Source organism: Zingiber officinale, chromosome 2A, assembly GCF_018446385.1.
Source record: "Zingiber officinale cultivar Zhangliang chromosome 2A, Zo_v1.1, whole genome shotgun sequence".
In the NCBI taxonomy this organism is placed as follows: domain Eukaryota; kingdom Viridiplantae; phylum Streptophyta; class Magnoliopsida; order Zingiberales; family Zingiberaceae; genus Zingiber; species Zingiber officinale.
Window position 1 is genome coordinate 169188092 of NC_055988.1, and position 19240 is coordinate 169207331.

A 19240-nucleotide genomic window follows, 5' to 3' on the forward strand; every position below is an offset into this window, starting at 1 on the left:
CTTCTATTCTACAACTTCCTGAACAACCGATACTCAGGCGACCTTGGCGCCATCTCGTTGGCCTTGAAACTCATCGTACTCATCATCACCGTCTTCCTCTACTCATATTCCTCCGACCCCAAGTTCCTGAAGGTGAAGGTGACGGCGCTGGTCTCCTGTGTGGGGCTCCTTGTGTTAGCTATGTTCCTCACTTGCCACACCTGATTCCGCTAGCTAGCTCAAGTTCCTCCTACCGATCGATCGTCGCAATCGCACGTAGGTATTCAGTGCAAGTTCTTTGTTTTTTTTAATACCTTTGAAGTTCGAAGGACGATAGATGTTGCTTTTTGTTATACAGTAGCACCGTGTGTTGTTTGTATGCATCATGTCTCGTTTAATGATCAATTTTAATTAACTTCGTGTATAAGCAAGCAACACCTGACATTAAAAAAGTCGGAAAAAAGGCCCCAATTTTTTTGGAGGGGTCCAAAAATCAATTAAAAAAAACTGCCGGTATGTTTGCAAATATCCACATTCGGTAGATGTACACCTGACATTAAAAAAAAAGACCTTGAATGGGTATTAATGTCCAGATATTATAACACTCAATTAATATAGATGGGTATTAGAACATCCACATGGATATCAATGTTCAATTCTTTGATCTGTTTTTTTTGTGAAGTGTATGTTACTTGAACTATTTTCACTTTTGATTTAGCATTATAAAATTTATGGCTAAACCAACCAAATTAAACAACTGTCAGTCATTAATGCATTTTATTTATATTCTTTTCGATAAGTCAAATATGAAGACGATAATACACAAGGTACATCTTTTTAAACTCATGTTGATAAAAAAAAAAGTTTTATAAATTTATATTAAAAAGATTAAAACCTGAGATTACTAATATAAAGCATTCATTGAAGGTTTTAAAAATCCGAAGTTCCATATTTCCTAATCTTTTTTTCATATTTACATAAATTTTTTGAAGGTTTTCAAAATCTCATTCCTCCTCACCGTTCTTCAACATCTCCTCGATCTGAGCTTGTCAATAGCCAAGTCAACTTTCAAAGAAATTGAAATAGCATCCTTGTGAATTCAAATAATAAAGGTTGACTGTAATGCAACTCCAAATGTTATTCAACTCCCCGTCATTGGAAATGCAACTCCGTACATGATTGAAACGCAACATCGATCTATGAACATTTCTCAATTAATTGCATTTGGAAATGCTCCAAATCAATTGATGAGGTGTAGGAACTTTAGGACCCCAAGGGTTTCTCCTCCAAACTCTTGTCAACGCATACATATGCCAAACATAAATACTCCCGAAGCTATGGATATAACACCTGGTATAGAAATCTAATCTTGAGCGAAAAAAATATGACTTCAATCTTTTTCAATAAAATCATCATGTAATAAATCAACAAAACCTAAAATCATTTCACGTTCCCCTACCAATTTACCTATTATTGTACCTGCATGAATATGATCTCTACTAGACATCATAATACTTCAGCTAGTGCACAGAAATGCATACCATGATTTTTCTATCTTTCAATAACTACATGCATTGCGCAATGGATGTGAAGAAGTAGGTCATTGTCGCGGCAATAATGAGCCAAGCTAGTATTTACAGCGAATTTACTAGTTAAGTAATCATGCATTACGATAGAAGATCCTAATTTTTTAGCAAATATAACCCTTTTTATCATTTCTTCGTATGTACTTGCAATAGCATTCAAGTAACGTCCTTTAATTTCACTTATTTCGGCCTGCTCTTTATACATTGCTTTAGCACAAAATAGGAAACGGTCTCTCCAATGCATAAATGGTTGTGAGTTCACATTTTCATCATCTTTGGTAAAATCAAGTCCACCATGTAGACACTCATAAACTACTCTTCCGTAGTTTTTTACAGAAAATCTCAATTTTAATTTAATAGTACATCCCAATAGGGGATGACCATACTTGCTATCTCTTTCAACCTAAATGCCATGAGACGGGCCTTGGAAAGTTTTGGAATAGGAAGTAGGAATTCACAGATCCTCCAAATGTAGAGCTTGTAAGGCTTTGAAACCAAACACATTACCCACGTAGAACCTTCTTCAAAAAGGTCTAAAGGATAAGCGATATAAGCAATATATTGATTATCATCCCCCAATAACAACCTCGATGTGGTAGCATCACCCTTTGTAACGATCAAGATTGATAAGTCCATCAGCCCACACAGTTGCCCATGTACCAGTAGAAGATTCAGCAGGTACCGCAACCCTTGCTTCTTCGAGTGGAACTCCTGGTTTAGAAATTACTTGAAATGTTGCCAAGATATCAGTGTTAGATTATATATTTATTTGTTTATAACTTTTAGGATAATTTAGACTTTTCTTTTTTTTTATAAAGTTTAGGGTTTCTTAATTTAACTATATAAAACTTTATACTCTGTATCAATTTTAAGATCTAATAATATGATTAATTTTTTCCTTCTCTTAATTTCTACATGGTATCAAAGCGGTTCTCCTTCTCTAACCTAATTTTTTATACCGCCCCCTGTTATTCCTTCTTGTTGCTGCTGCTGTCTCCTACTGCTGCTATTGATTTCGGCGCCGACATTTATTTTCTGTCCTGCTGCTGTTGATTTCGACGCAGACATTATTTTCTACCGATTTCGGCGCCGACACTCTTTTCTACCGATTTCGGTGTTGAAGCCCTATGTTGCCGATTTCGACACTGACATCCTTTTCTATTGATTTTGACACCGACACCCTGTGCTACTGATTTCTACATTTGACATCCTTTTCTGCCTTAGATTCTTTATGTGACCATGAGTCATCCTGACATCAGTTTTTGCCGATCATACAAATGTGTATCCTTACAGTTTGGTTATTCAGAGAATTATTCGTTCTGTCATCATGCCTGGTCGTGCAGATGCTTCATGGAAATTTGATTCATATATGTTTGAGCGTTTCAACAGTTCCTTACTTCACAACCTTCTGTCATGTCAGCTTCCTCTCATATAGGTTTGTCGTCATCTGGTATTTCAGGTATATCTTCATCCTTGTGGATTTTAGACTATGGTTCCTCCCATCATATGTCATCCAATTTATCATCTTTTACTTCTTTTTCTTCCAGTTCATCTATATCTATTACAATTGTTGATGGTACTCCTATGTCATTAGTAGGTGTTGGTTCAATTGTTATATCTTCTTTATCTCTTACTAATGTTTATTATATTCCGAGTCTTACTTTAAATCTTGTTTCCGTTAGTCAATTATGTGAGTCTGGATACCTAGTTTCTTTTTCTTCATCCAATTGTTATGTTTAGGACCCGTAATCTCAGAGGTTGATTGGGACAAGCCATAAGCAAGGAGAACTCTATGTTTTAGATCAACTCAAATTACCAAAAGTTATAGCTTCTAGTGTGGATTTATCATCTTTTCATCTGAGTCATTGATCTTCTGATTTTTACTTGTGGCACTCTTGCTTAGGTCATGTTTCAGCGCATCGTTTGTAATTTTTAGCCTCTACAGGAGCATTATGACCTTTAAAAAATTTTGATATTTTTTATTATAGTGGTTGTAAACTGGTCAAATTTTCTACCTTACCATTTTCTAAAAGTCTTTCTTTTTCTTCTGCTCCATTTGATCTTATCCATTCTGATGTGTGAGGACCCTCTCCTATGCCTACAAAAGGAGGATCAAGGTATTATGTTTCATTTATTGATGATTGTACTCGTTACTCTTGGGTTTATCTTATGAAACACAGGTCTGATTATTTTACAATTTTCAACAACTTTAGAGCTCTTGTGAAAAATCAACATTTTAGTGTCATAAAGTGTTTTCATTGTGATTTGGGGGGTGAATACACTTCGAATCAATTTTCATATTTACTTGCTTCTGATGACACTATTCATCAAACCTCGTGTACATATACTCCTAAACAAAATGACGCGGCTGAACGGAAACATAAACATCTTGTTGAAATAACCCGTTCATTTTTATTGTCTGCTAGTATTCCTAGCGCCTTTTGGGGGGAAGCAATCCTTACTACTGTTTATGTCATTAATAGAATTCTAACTTTCACACAATTCAGGTTTGTCACCTTTTGAAAAATTGCATGGGTATGCTCCTGTCTATTCCTCTTTGTGTGTTTTTGGTTGTACTTATTTTGTCCTTCGTCCACATGCAAAGTGTAAGAAGTTAGTCTCTCGATCTACTCTTTGTGTCTTTCTAGGTTATGATGTTAGTCAAAAAGGATATCCTTGCTTTGATCCCATTAGTAAAAAATTGTATGTCTCTCATCATGTTATGTTTCTTGAGTATATTCCATTCTTTTCTATTCTGGCTAGTTCGCATAATATGACAAAGTCAGATCTACTTTGCATTGATCCCTTTAATAGCGATACTGAGGAAGATTCACCCACAAATCCTACTAGTAGTTCAACTGAATCTGGTACTTCGGTTCCTGAGATATCCGCTCCACATGTTCCTCCTTCTGCCATTACCCAATTATCTCCTGAGGTTGCGGATGATTCTTCTCTCCATCGTCGTCAATCCACTCATGTTCCTAAGTCCACTAAACTACCAGATTTTGCTTACTCTTGTTATTCTCATTCTTTTGCTTCATTTGTTGCATCTATTTATTGTCTTTCTGAGCCTGAATCCTATAGAAAAGTTGTTTGTAATCCACTTTGGCAGCGTGCTATGGCTGAGAAATTAACTGCTTTGCATCAGAGTCATACATGGGATTTGGTTCCATTGCCACCAGGAAAACATACTATTGGTTCTCATGGGGTATATAAGATCAAAATTAAAGCTGATGGATCTATTGAACAATACAAAACTCGTCTTGTTGCTAAAGGTTATTCTCAGAAGTATGACATGGATTATGAAGAAACATTTGCTCCTGTTGTAAAATGATAATTGTTCGTACTCTAATTGTTGTTGCTTCTGTTTATCGATGGAGAATAACTCAGATGGATGTCAAGAATGCATTTCTAAATGGTGGTCTTCATGAAGAAGTTTATATGATATCTCCTCCTGGTATTTCACACAAACCTGGTGAAGTTGCAGACTTCATAAAGCGCTTAATGGTCTTAAACAAGCACCTCGTGCTTGGTTTGAGAAGTTCTCTATCAGTGATTATTTCGTTTGATTTTCATCCTAGTAATCATGATTCAGCATTGTTTGTTAGATGTACGAGTGCAGGTCGTATTCTTTTATCATTATATGTTGATGACATGATTATTACTGGTGATGATTATGATGGAATTGCTTCCTTGAAGTCTAACTTGGCTCATTATTTTACTATGAAAGACTTGGGTATACTACGCTACTTTCTAGGCATTGAGGTTGCTTATTCCCCGAAAGGTTATCTTTTATCTTAGTCAAAGTATATATCTGATCTGTTTGAGCGTGCTCGTCTTACTGATAATAGAGTTGTTGATACTCCTATTGAGACCAATACTCGATATTCTCCATCTGATGGCTCACCTTTATCGGATTCTAGTTTGTACAGAACTATTGTTGGAAGCTTGATTTATCTCACCGTGACTGTCCAGATATTGTGTATGCTGTTTATGTGGTTAGTTAATTTGTGGCTGCACCAACTACAATTCATTGGGTTGCTGTTTTTCGTATTCTCAAGTATCTTCGGGGCACACAATTTCAAAGCCTTTTATTTCCTTCTACTTCATCTCTTGAGCTACGTGCATACTCTGATGTGGATTGGGCTTGTGATCCTACGGATTGCAAATCTACCACTGGCTTCTGCATTTTTCTTAGTGATTCTCTCATTTCTTGGAAGAGTAAAAAAGCAAGATGTTATTTCTAAATCTTTCACAGAAGTTGAGGATCATGCCATGACCTCTTCTACTTGTGAGATAGTTTGGTTGCGTTGGTTGCTTGCGGATATGGGTGTCTTTCTTCATCAACCTACTCCGTTATATTGTGATAATCAGAGTGTTATTCAAATTATACGTAATTAAGTTTTTCATGAGCGGGCAAAATATATTGAAATTGATTGTCACATTACTCGTCACCATCTTTAGAATGACACCATCGCATTGTCTTTTGTTTCTTCAAAGCTACAGATTGCTGATATATTTACTAAGACACATTCCGCTTCACGTTTTCGTTTCTTATTTGACAAACTCTCAATGTTTCTAGCTGTAGCATCATAAGTTTGAGGGGGGATGTTAAATTATATATTTATTTCTTTATAGCTTTTAGGATAATTTAGACTTTTTTTATAGAGTTTAGCATTTCTTAATTTATTTATTAAGACCTTATACTCTGTATCAATTTTAAGATCTAATAATATGGTTAGTTTTTTTCCTTCTCTTAATTTCTACAATCAGTATCTTTGATTTCATAGTCAGGAGTATAATAAGTCAATTTGTAATCTTTAACACTAGCTTTAAATCCAACACTTGCTTTAGTCTCTAATTGTGGTGACATATGTCCCTCCCTATAACTCATGAATTAAAAATTCTCACAACGATAAGGTCTACTTGATATGAATTATATGTGAATGAAACCTTTGACAAAAATCTTTCAAAAAAAAATAATATTCAACTAATATTATCGACAAATTTTAATGTTATGTTAAAATGAAATGGTTCGTTATTAGGCCATATATTTAATTCATCAAATACATCATTATTGTATACTTTTTGATATATATGAGCAACCTAATCTTTGCTTTGTAAATTCGCAATTAAATTATCTCCTTATTCTTTTGAATCTAATCTAAATATCTAAATATTTAGAAAAATTCCCTCTTGACAGTGATATATGTTGTATATGTAAATCCTAAATGTGAACATATACATAATTCATCCGAAAAAGGTATAAAGAATAGATAGACACAAATCAAATATCTAAAAAAGAATAGAAAGAATAATAACCAACCAGATCGAAATACTGAATCATAAATATAGTTCAGGTTCAAATTCTATATATATTATAATCCAATAATGATAGAGAAATTAAAGAGATTTACTTGTGATTTCATGTACTTGATATTTCTTTTGGAAAAAAAAAGGAGGGATTGACTGAACTTGAAAATTTACTCTTTACTCATTCGATAAGCATATGATTGAATCATATTCAGTTGGGTGACACCAACTAAATCGAGTGCTAACTCCCATTTTTTTTATTGTATTGAATTAACCGATCTATCTGCTCGAACATTTATTTCCCCCTAGCATGATAGTATTACAAAAAAAAATTGATATATTTTACTCTAATTATAATTATGAAAATCAATCCTACTCCTTCTAGTCACGTGGTTTCCACAGAAACCTAGGGTGTATCGCTCAAGTTAAGGTGGGCCCCCTATCGGGTCACCAAGAGGTCAACTGACATGGCGGTTAAAGTTACGGAGGGGTCAACCCTCGAAGCCAGCATAGTCGATCATCGCGGCCAAGAAGTTATCCAACTATACTGTTAGATCGATCGGATGCCAAGTCCCTCAGCATAGATAAATCTCTAAGCCGATTCAGCATCCTTCAGAACTAGGTCTTCTTTGTCACCCGGAGATTGCACGGGTAACTAGCTAGCTCGGTCGAGTGATCTAATTGATCAGACATATATTCTGATCGGACAAACTATATGTTAGGGTCGATTTGATGCTAGAGGGTGGGGGGGTGAATAGCTCGTCGCGCGTCTCGTTGCTTGCTTCTTGGTGATGATGTGTAGTGGAATGAACAAGAAACACACTTACAACGTTAACATAAGGGATTTACTTGATATCCACGTCAAGAAGAGATGACTAATCCAAGGATTCACACATGACACACACTCCACTAATCAAAACACTCATTCTCGGTCAGAGCCGGAGGCGGAGAAGCCTTGTACAAACTCACACAACAATATACAACACCCACAAGAAGAAAATACAAAAGATACAAATGAAAACTCTTTCTTCTTATTTACTTGTTGCTCGTTGTTGCCTCTTGAACCTTGGAAGTGTAAGTACACTTATTTCCAAGAGTCTTCAAGAACTGGCTATGCAAGTGTGGAGAAGCTCGGATGATCTTATTTTATTCGATCGAGAAGTTTCTCTTCTTCTGCTTGACCGGCTGGGAATCAGGTAGGAGATGCAGCTTGTGCTCATCTACCTCGAGCTTGACTCCTAGCAGCTCCTTGGAGGACCAGGCGCAGACGTCCCTATTATGCACCAAACATTTGATCAGATTTGTCTTAATTTTGATCGACAGGTCGCTTGATATGCAAGTGATGCTCTCTGGACAATCAAGATAAAGTTGGACCTCCTCCCAGGGAATGAGTTCTTCGGCTATAGGTAGAGGCTCCTCTTGGATGACGTGGATTCTTCCATCCTGGGTTCTTTGAGCTTTGCGGGCCTCAACCTTCACCATGTCAACATAACACGTGCAGGAGACCAACTGCTCGCCTTTGACCTCCCCGACCTAGTTTCCCACAGGGAATTTTATCTTTTGATGAAAGATGGAGATTGTCGCTCGAAATTCGTGTAGGGCGGGTCTCCCTAAGATGACGTTGTAGGAGGATGGAGAATCCACTATGATGAAGGTGTTCCTTCGTGTCCTCACCAATGGTTTGCTACTCAACGATATGGCTAGCTTAATTTGACTCATTGGTCATACTTCATTGTTTGTTCGTACAAGGAGATGACTACGGGTTGGAGCTCACTTGCGTCAATCTACATGCTCTCGAACACATTTTTGAACAGCACGTTAACAAAGCTTCCAGTGTTAACGAAAACCCTGGTCATGCGGCTGTTGGCGATGACGACTTTAATTATGAGGGCATCATCATGAGGGAGCTTCACTCCCTCCAAGTCTTGCGACCCGAAATTAATTACGGGCACTGCAGCTTGTTTCCGGCTGCACCCTACTGTATCTCTAAGCGGCGTTCATAAGGCTTCCAGGCTCTAGTAGAGTCTCCATTTATGGGACTCCCGGAGATCATGTCGATCTCCCGGATGACGATATTTTCCCTATTCTCCTCCTCAAGGGATTCCACCGGCTCCTTGCCTGGCGTGGCTGTTGAGTTTCCTGACCTGCGATTTCGGGCAGGGATTTACCTGATTGCCCTGCCGCAATAGGCAAGTTGGCTAGCAGCTTCTGAAGCTTGGGCGTAATCTCGGGTGGAGGCAGACCCAGTTCGACTGCTCGCCAAGAAGCTTGGGCGAACTGGACACAATCTCCTATAAAATGGGTGTGGGACCTATGGTAGTTGCAATAACAGGACCCCCACTAACCAAGTCTGGGGGCTTGAACAACTTTGACTCATTGCGCCACCTTGGATTCCTGACCAGGCGGAAATCCTGGTCGGGCATCCTTGGAACGAGGAAAGGGTCGAGCTGGAGGTTGGGGCGGCCTTCTTTTTGACTTGTTGGCAGGAGCAGGCGCCTTGTCTGTTTTCCTCTGGGTTGTCTGGGCTTCTTCTACATTGATGTAGCTTGCTGCCTTCCCCGACATCTCATCAAAATTCTTCACAGACTCTTGAATGAGGGCTTGAAAGAACTCTCCTTCCACCAGACCATGGGAGAAAGCGCTTATCAAGATCTCTGAGGTAGCAGATGGGACATCCTGGGCTACCTGGTTGAAGTATTTTATGTAGGCCCTCAGGGGCACTGCAGGCCCCTGCTTGAGGACAAATAGGCAATGGCTAGTCTTCTGATATTTTCTGCTACTGGCAAAATGGCACAGGAAAGCGTTCTTGAAATCCTGAAAGCACGTGATGGATCCGACCAATAATCCGTCAAACACTTTTGTGCCGAGCCAGACAGAGTGTTTAAAAACACTCAGCACTTAATAGCGTCGTTGTACTAGTGCAACAGCGCAGCGTTTCAAAATTTATGAAGGTGATCTTCTGGATCCTTTCTACTGTCATATTCTCGGATGGTCGGGGGCTTATACCCCTTCAGCAATTTCTCCTCAAGCACCCTCAAAGAGAAGGATACTTGCAATTCCTCGGGCAACTCCCTCGGCTCCCTAACAACTATGACTTTCCTCTTATTCGAATCTCTGGGTGAGGAACTTTCAGCCTTGGAGGTCTGGTGTTGCTCTTTCTTGTTGTAATACTTCGGGGCAGGGATCCTTTTAGACTCCCTATATGAAGTGTGGGTCTGGTCCTTTGAAACTGCAGTCATCTTGTGTGGTTGTGAAGCGGTGGTGTGCCTTTCGGAAGCCGCTCACCTCTTAGCTTCCTTGAACAGTTCGTACTCTCCGACTGTCATGGTGACGTTGATCTTGCCAGTGTCCTCCATCATCACATTCCAGAACATGTGAAGGAGATTTCCACAGACGACACCAAATTGATCATGTTTGGAATCTGAGTCAGACGGAGACTGGCGGAGATGGCGCTGATGTTGACGGAGAGGCGACTTTGACGCACCCGGTGTATGTACGTCCAAAACGTAACCCCCCCCCCCCCCCACACGTGAAACTTTCTAATCTATAGTATGAGGACCGGTAGTACCTGAACTCTGCACACACTCAGACAAGCACCTGGAGTGCTAGAGACCATAAACCAGGGAAAAAGTCCCCAGCGCAAGCCCATCGACACTCAAGTCAGGTCCTTTTTCCCAATAAGAACAGTGTACGATGGAAAAAGAACTGTTGAAGATGAGTGCGTATGTGTGCGTACCTGACTAAGGAAGAGGACCTCCCTTTTTAAATGACACTGAGTGCGTTCAGAGCCTGCCTGTTGTCGGTGAATGTCAAGTGTTAGGGTATGTCGGATGAGAGATGATGCACGATGGCCTCCTATTGGTGGAAAGAAGGTTCCATTCGCAGGTAATAGCAAACCACTGGAATATTCTCTGACGTATGACAGTTATTCTCTGATAGGAGGTTACGATTCCCTGACATTATTGTCGCTTAGCACTTTCCATCTCGCCCAGGTTTAGCTACAGACAGTTCAGGATGACTGTTCAGATGTACCACTCGGCTTGAGTCTTGATGATGAGGATGAGCTGTGGCAAAGGACACATCTTTCACACCTTAATCGTTAAAGGGCCGACCGGGAGTTGTCTTAGTGAAAGTACCAGGCATGGCTACATGGCCCGAGCTAGGGAAGTCCAATCAATCAGGGACAGGTCAGGAACTAGTACGAGCTCCATCTTATGTCTCAGATCTGGGGGACCTGTCCTGGCTGTGACCGTCCAGAAAATATGTGGCTGATGATATGAGACGGTCCAACTCCCTATTTTTCCTGACTGTTGACTGCTACGTCTCCTTGACTTTTGACTGTCACGTCCCCTTAACTATTGACCGTCACGTTGTCTTAACCTTTGATTATCACGTTCCCTTGACTATTGACCCCCACGTACCTTTAACTTTTAACTGTCTGATTTTATCAGACCCTATTTTTATGCACCATATCAGTTCCTATTCTGCCATCATCAAAATCAGTCACTAAAGCTGAGATTTCTTCTGCTGTCCAAACTGATCCGTTGAAGTGTCTGCTCCAGTTCTGATCCGTTGAAGTGCCTGCTCCAGTTTGGTTCTTAGGCTGAAGGTGAGTGACAATTTTCTGTGTCACTACTATAACATAGATGTAGTAGAATATCAGTGCCATTGTCATCGTGATCGCCATCCTTGTATTCACCAGGTTTTTTTATTGTGATTAATTGTCATTGTAGAAGATTATTGGTTCATGAACCAATATAAATAGTTTTCATATTCTCCCTGCTTCTCCTTGGTTTGTGTTAATATACGTTTTGACAGATCTACATTATTATGTGTGCATTAATTTAATGGCGTTTTAAATTATATTTGTACATAAATTGCAGTTTGTTAACAAACTAAATATAATTTAGTAAACATTTTATTAAAATTTGACAGGATTTTCAGTTACTTATAAATATTATATTTAGCAACACTTATAATATGATTGATCATGTAATTTGATGTCATTTATAATATAAATGTAAGGTGGTAGTACTTATTTATAATTTAATCTTATTTTATTATTAAACTTAATATTTGAAAATTTTGCACATAATTATTGTAGTAGTACATTTTATAATTTAGTTGTATTTACAATTCTATTTACATTTAGAAGGTAATTTAAGAGTATTTATAATATAATTTAATATTAAAAAAAATATTTTAAGGAAAGGAGAGAGGTTGAGGTTGGATGTTGAGGAGGTTGGAGGTTATATATACTATGCGTGTGTATCAACGCCTATTATATATATTATAAGTCCAAGGTCAGAATTGATTTGATCTTATTATAATTAGGTTGTGTTATTTCTTTTCATACAATCATAGAACTAGCAATTTATACTGTCTTGAATAAAGGTTATTAAAGTTTCTTTAAAAATTATCAATAAATAATTCCAACATAATTTTTTCATTAAATATTCTTTTGTCAATTTATTGTTTTAAATACTAATATCACATTTGAACATAAGTCTCAAGTGCGTGCCATCTTTTATATTAGAATCTTAATTTTTTTTTTCAAAATCTCAAAAGATTATTTGAATTTCATACCCAAAACTTTACAACGATAAAGATGCAAACGCTTTGATTAATTATTTTAATAAATTTGTGCAAGGCTAAAGTCATTTTTGTACCATAGACTAGAGTGGAGTAAGTAAAGATTTTATTTCGATTAATAAAAATAATTTGAATGATTTATTTCTTAAAAAAAAATTAAATTGCATTTTATTACATTTTTAAAAAATGTACACAATGATAAGTTTTTTATTTTTTGAATTTAACAAACGTGAATTTTAATTTTGTAAAATATGAATTTTAAGAGTAAAATTCTTATAAAAAAGTTCTATAAATTTATAATAAAAATATTTTCTACCAATGAAAATACTTTCTGATTTTTTTCACACCCAATAATAAATACAAATGGCTCGTATGTACGTTTCTACTTAATTATACACATGCATATACTAATATAGTCAGCATACATTTTTAAATATTATTTTTATTATTAAATTATATTATAAATACTCTTAAACTACTTTCGACATGCTATAAAATTGAATTGTAAATACTAGTAAATTATAAGAATTAGCTACTGCAATAACACAAACATACACGAACTTAATTAAAATTGATGCATACATACAACGCATACTCGAATCGATCGAATTATTTGTCCTACTAATAGAAAGAGAACAATATGAGAAATAGCTAGCACGATGAGAATATACAAGGAAAATTGTTCAAAATTCCCTACTAACAAGCCATTTTCCCTCCATAGTCTTTGTGTCAGAAAAAATTTGTTCGCACCCTTTGCGTATAAATTTTTTTTTATATGCAAATTCCTTAATACATATCGATTTATCTAATTGTCCTTCATTTTTTATAGGTACAAAAAAAATTTAAATACAATTTAATTCTTTCTAAATTCAATACATTTAAAATAGAATCTAATATATTTTCTATTGGTCAATCGATTCAACCTAAATTAATAGATTAATATGATTCTCAATCGATCTTAAAGAAAAATATATTAAAATTTTTTTAAATGATGTTAAATTTAGAAGAAATTATATATTCTTTTAAATTTTTTGTACTTATAAAAAAAAGATAATTAAATAAATTTGTATACATTATGTTTGGTCAGAGTGAAACCAAATATTTTCTAACATGGGACTGAGGGTAAAGTTTAAATTATGATTGGAGATTTTTTTTTTTTTCACAATTTACCGTATATATAACCACATACGATTGCAACGATAGACCGGTAGGAGGAAGTTGAGCTAGCAGAATGAGTTGTGGCGAGTGAGGAAGATTGCTAACACAAGGAGCCCGACGCAGAAGACCAACACCGTCACCTGCAACTTCAGGAACTTGGGGCCGAGGTCTCTGAAGCAGGAATAGAAGGAGAGGATGCTCGTGAGGATGAGGACGATGAGTCTTAAACACAACTCGATGGCGAAGTGGTCGCCCGTGTATGGGTTCTTCAGGAAGAAGAGGCCGAGTGTGAACGCGTCGCTCTTCTTCATCATGCGCTTGAACAACCTGTCGTCGACGGCGGCGGGGGGTGCTGGCTGGGTGGGGATGTAGATGACTTGGTGGGGTACGGGCCTAGAGTTGTTCATGGGGGTGTTGATGTCTAGCGGGCTCATAGGAGGAGGACTCTCCAAGGGACCGGAGGGTGGCGGAGTTCCGGCGGAGTCGTCTATGAGAGGAGTCTCCATGGGAACGGACGGCGGCATGCTAGTGGATGGAACGAGGATTAGGAAAAAGGATCGGCGGTCGGAGGAAAGAGAGTGAGCAAGTGCTCGAGGAAGATGGTACTTGCATTGGATTCCTGCTCCTCTAGCTAGAATTAGCTTTTATAGCCAAGTGAAGGAGGTATATATACGGAAATATTATCCTGCGGTACACATCCGTGCGGATCGGTGCGATGGATCGATCCACTGATCAATTCAGCCCCACTGAATCGATCCAGCAGGCGCGAGAAGACGAATCGGACCAGAATCGACCGCGACGCTAGCAGACACAGCGGCGCCGATTCTCGCCACGATTTGGCCGGATTCCGACCGGATCGTGACCGGATTCAGGCCAGATGGTGGCCGGAATCCGGCCATTTCGTGGCCAAAATCTATCACGGCGCTAGCAGATGCAGCACTGTCGATTTTGGCCGTGATTCGACCGGAATCCGTTCATGATACGGGTAGAATCCGGTCGCGATCCGATCAGAATTCGGTCGCGATTGGATTCCGACCGAATCGTGATTGGATTCTGGCCAGAGGCCGACGACGGTAGAAGGACGCGACTGACACGATGGACGCGAGAAGACAAGCCGGGTTGAATCGATCCACTGATCAATTCAGCCCCATTGGATCGATCAATGGATTGATCCAGTACTAATTTTAATGCGCGCTGTATCAAACTACACGGAACGTGCCGCAAGAGATCTTTTTTCACATATATATATATATATATATATATATATATATATATATATATATATATATATATATATATATATATATATATATTATGTTGCATATCTTGTACACATTTTAAAAAAGAAATCGATTTTAAAACTTGTATATGCTTAATACTGTACATTTCATGTTATCAACTTTATGCTTAATACTAACCGTGGACACCCGGGATAAGATTTTCCTTACGTCGTACATCTCGTAAATACATAAATTTTGTTTTTCGTTTTGAAATTTTCTAATGTTTACATACTATAACTCTGCTTATTAAAAACGTGAAATTCTAACGTCGCGCATGAATCCGCCGTCCAACGACAAGACAAAAGTAGCAGCCAACTTGTACACAAGTACTGTCAATAATATAACTGGAATCATGATCACACTGACTGGAATATTAGACCAAATCTACTTGTATTCGAGGGAGGAACCCACTGCAATCCACTCCAGCGACTTTGACTTTCTGAATTGTATGCAAGCAGTTCACTCAAACGTGTATCAAGTTGCCTGCTACTTTTGTGTTGTTTTCGTATATATTTATCTTGCTCGAGAGTTGAGTCGATGGACATTGAGGATGTAGTATTTCTGTTGACTGATTAAGTACTCTGAAAGCGTAAATCTTCTGCCGGTATGGATCTGTAAACATAATATCGAGCCGGGGAGGGGTTTTCCTCCGACGCTCAAGTAAGATTTTCAACGAAAAAAGAATAAAACCTAGAAGAAATGAAAATTGTAGCTATAGTATATGTGTATGTATACTTCTATCGAAGTCTAGAGGTTCTTATATAAGGCTCCCCAGAGGTGCACACACGCTCCCCGAGGCACGCATGCTCCTCAAAGTATATATGGAATGGATGTGTCAGGAAAACGTGTCTGACGTCATATTTTAGTAGCACGAACATATCTCTGACATGACAGTGGAAGTTTCCGCCGTACGATTCCCCGCCTGACCATGCCGCCGACCATACCTCTTGTCGACGGCACTGGTTCCTAGGAAGATATCGCCAACTGCCCCCTTTGTCTTTTACCAGGTCGAGCGTATGAACCGCTCGGCTAACGCCTTTCCGTGGTCGAGCGAAGGAATCACTCGGCTAACGCCCTCCAGGTGACATCAAGGTCAGACCAACTCAGATGTCCGTTCGACCGATGATTTGATGTCCGACTCCGCGCTGTCGAGCGAGGGAGCCTTAACTGCCGGGTTGATGCCATGTTCCTGGGTAGCGGAGCGGGATGTCCGCTCGGCCTTTGTCTCTTCTTGCTTTATGAGCGTCGAAAACTCGGCGCCGGGCCGAGCTGTCGAGATGCCTGGTCGGCTACTTTTCCTGCCGCTCGAGAAGATATCGCCTACCCGGGTGTTGACCACTCTGACTTTATAAATTTTATGTATTTAGATAATTAAGTAAATTGATATGTATTATATATATATATATATATATGCGCGCCTCTTCTTCGTCGTTCTCGCTGAAATGAAGCGCCTGCCTCCATCGTGATCGCGTCCTAATTCTAACGCAGGCACATCCAGAATCTAGATGCGACCGCGCCGAAATCCGGATGCGACCGCCCCGGAATCCGGTCACCTGCCCAACACGACCGGAATCGCCTGGAATCAAGCTTGATCGCCACTGGAATGGAGGCCGGAATCGCCTGCGTTCGGTTGCGAAAGCGCCGGAATTCGGTCGCCTGCCCAACATGGCCGCGATCGCGTTGGATCGCGGCTGGAATCGAGCTTGATCGTTGCGGTATCGCGACTGGAATCGAGATGTGGCCGGAAGCCATGCCGCGATCCCCGACGGATTCACCCCCTGGGCTATAGTGTGGGTGGGTCTAGATGGCCGGTGGCAGGACGGGGGGCGGGTGCGCGAGGAGGCGCAGTGAACACAGTGAGTTGTTTCGGCGAGAACAAGGAGAGAAAAAAAAACTAAAAAGTTGCATTTAAAAAAATTAAAAAGAAAATGACATGACAAGTCCGTAACAATCCGTAAGAAATAATCCCCAGCATAACAATCCTTTTTTATATATATATAATATTTTTAAAAAAATTTAATATATTTAAATTAAAATCTAATATATTTTCTATCAAATTAATCATAATATTTTTTTCACACTAATCAATTGATATACTAAATTCTAATTAAATAGTACGAAATTTATAAAGAATTATATTATTATTTTTATAAAATAAAAAAAAAATAAAATATATATAATTCACCCTAAATTCAATATTATTTAATTATAATTGAGTATAACAATCAATTGGTAAGTTGAAAAAAAAAATGATCCTTAATTTGATTAAAAAAATATATTAGATTTTAATTTAAATGTACAATATTTAGAAAAAAATTATATTTTATTTTAGAAAGAAAAATTTACTTACAAGAGTAAAAATAATTATTTTTCCAACGTAGAAACTGAGAAAAAAAAATAACTCTACTGTTAGATTTTAGAACAATTTACCATTTATTTTTTAAATCTGCAGAGAAGAGCATCATTGATGGTAGACTGAAACTGCTACTTTTGATTCCAAAGAGGGACCCACTGGTATCCCAATTGTCTACGATCAACCATTAATAAATTAATTAATTAAATTAAATACTACGATGCGGAGAATTGATTTGTGATACACCTCGAATGCAATTATAGTCAGCGTCAAAATGAACTCGAACCGCAGACATGGTCATCTAAAAGTTCACATTTGTTAAATTCTATAAATTCAGTATAGATACACTTCACCAAGCAGTCAGCATCGCCACGGTTAATTTTGACGATGACTGCAAGGTGGTCCTTGCCATTTTTATTCCACAAGTTGGAAAACGAAAAAGAAATATTTGACAAAGGTTCGCGGGGAAATTATCCTAAACGGTCCGTGTAAAATTTTAATTTTACCATCAGTTGTTATACAGAGAATATTTATTTTAAGTTTCTAATTTATATCAATTCATCTATGTAACTTTCTAATTTATATCAATTCATCTAATTTACTTGCTGTTCACCTAGTTTGAGAGATTGTTATAAAATATAGATATAAAAATTTAAAAAGAGATTATTCATTTAAAAAGAGGTATAATTTTTTTAAAAATTTAATATCATTTAAATTCAAATATAATACACTATCTATACATATAATTTTTAGGTACATGATAAAATATAGATATAAGAAGTCTAGAATAAAATATAATTTCTCCTAAATTTAATATTATTCCTATGTACATATTTTTTAAGTACGTGGTCAAATATAACTACAAAAAATCATAATAAAATATAATTTTTCTTAAATTCAACATCATATAAACTAAAATCTAATATATTTTCTATCAATTAAATACTATCTATAATAAATTGATTAGGTACATAATCCAAAAGTATTTGAAATCAAGTATATATATAATTTAATTGAGTATAATTGTATAAGAATATGTATAAATAATAATTGATTAGGTACATAATCCAAAAGTATTTGAAATTAAGTATATATATAGTTTAATTGGGTATAATTGTATAAGAATATGTATAAGTAATAATTAAGTGAATTAATATAGATTAAATAGTTGAAATAAATATTTATGATTTAGGGAGGGATGGTAAAATTAAAATTTTGTATGAGAATTTTAGGAAAGGACCACCATATAATCAGCATCAAATGTTGTCCTGGCCAGGGTGATGCTGAATTTATTTTTAATATTAAATTATATTATAAATACTCTTAAATTAACTTCTAAATGCTATAAAATTGAGTTGTAAATACTACTCAATTATAATAACTACTCTGCAAAATTTTAAAATATTGTTTAATTATAAAATAACATTAATTAATCAGAAGTTAGAAGAGGAGGTAAACAATCAGAACAGGAGCAGTAGGAACCGAAATACACGGCGGGCGTGACGCTACATTAACCATGGCAGGATTATCTCGGTCTGAAGAAAGCAAATAATGCAAATAATAAAGTTAAGGAGAGAAAGAGGTAATGTAAAAGTAGATTAGTAAATTATATTATAAAAATTAGGTTTATAAAATATAAATAGATTATCAAAATAATAATAATAAAATAATTTATTCTTATATAATAATAATTTATCATATACTAACATTCCCTCAGAATCACAATGCACCAATAGAAAACATTGAGAGTTTGTTAATCAGAAATTGAAATCGTGCAGTGGAATATGTCTTGGTAAATAAGTCTGTAATTTGCATGGAAGATGAGACAAATGACGAAGTGATGGTTCCATTATGATAGTGATGGTGAGTGAAATGATAATCTATCTCGATATGCTTGGTGCGCTCATGAAAAATAGAATTGCGAGTAATTTGAATGACACTGGAGTTATCACAATGCATAGGGGTAAGGTCCAAGAGAA

The 19240-nt window shown here is 37.2% G+C and overlaps 1 pseudogene; it reads right to left on the reverse strand.

Annotated features, from left to right (window-relative positions):
- Positions 1–1193: 1193 nt before the first annotated feature.
- Positions 1194–6444, reverse strand: LOC122044237 (annotated as a pseudogene).
- Between the last annotated feature and the right edge of the window lie 12796 nt (positions 6445–19240).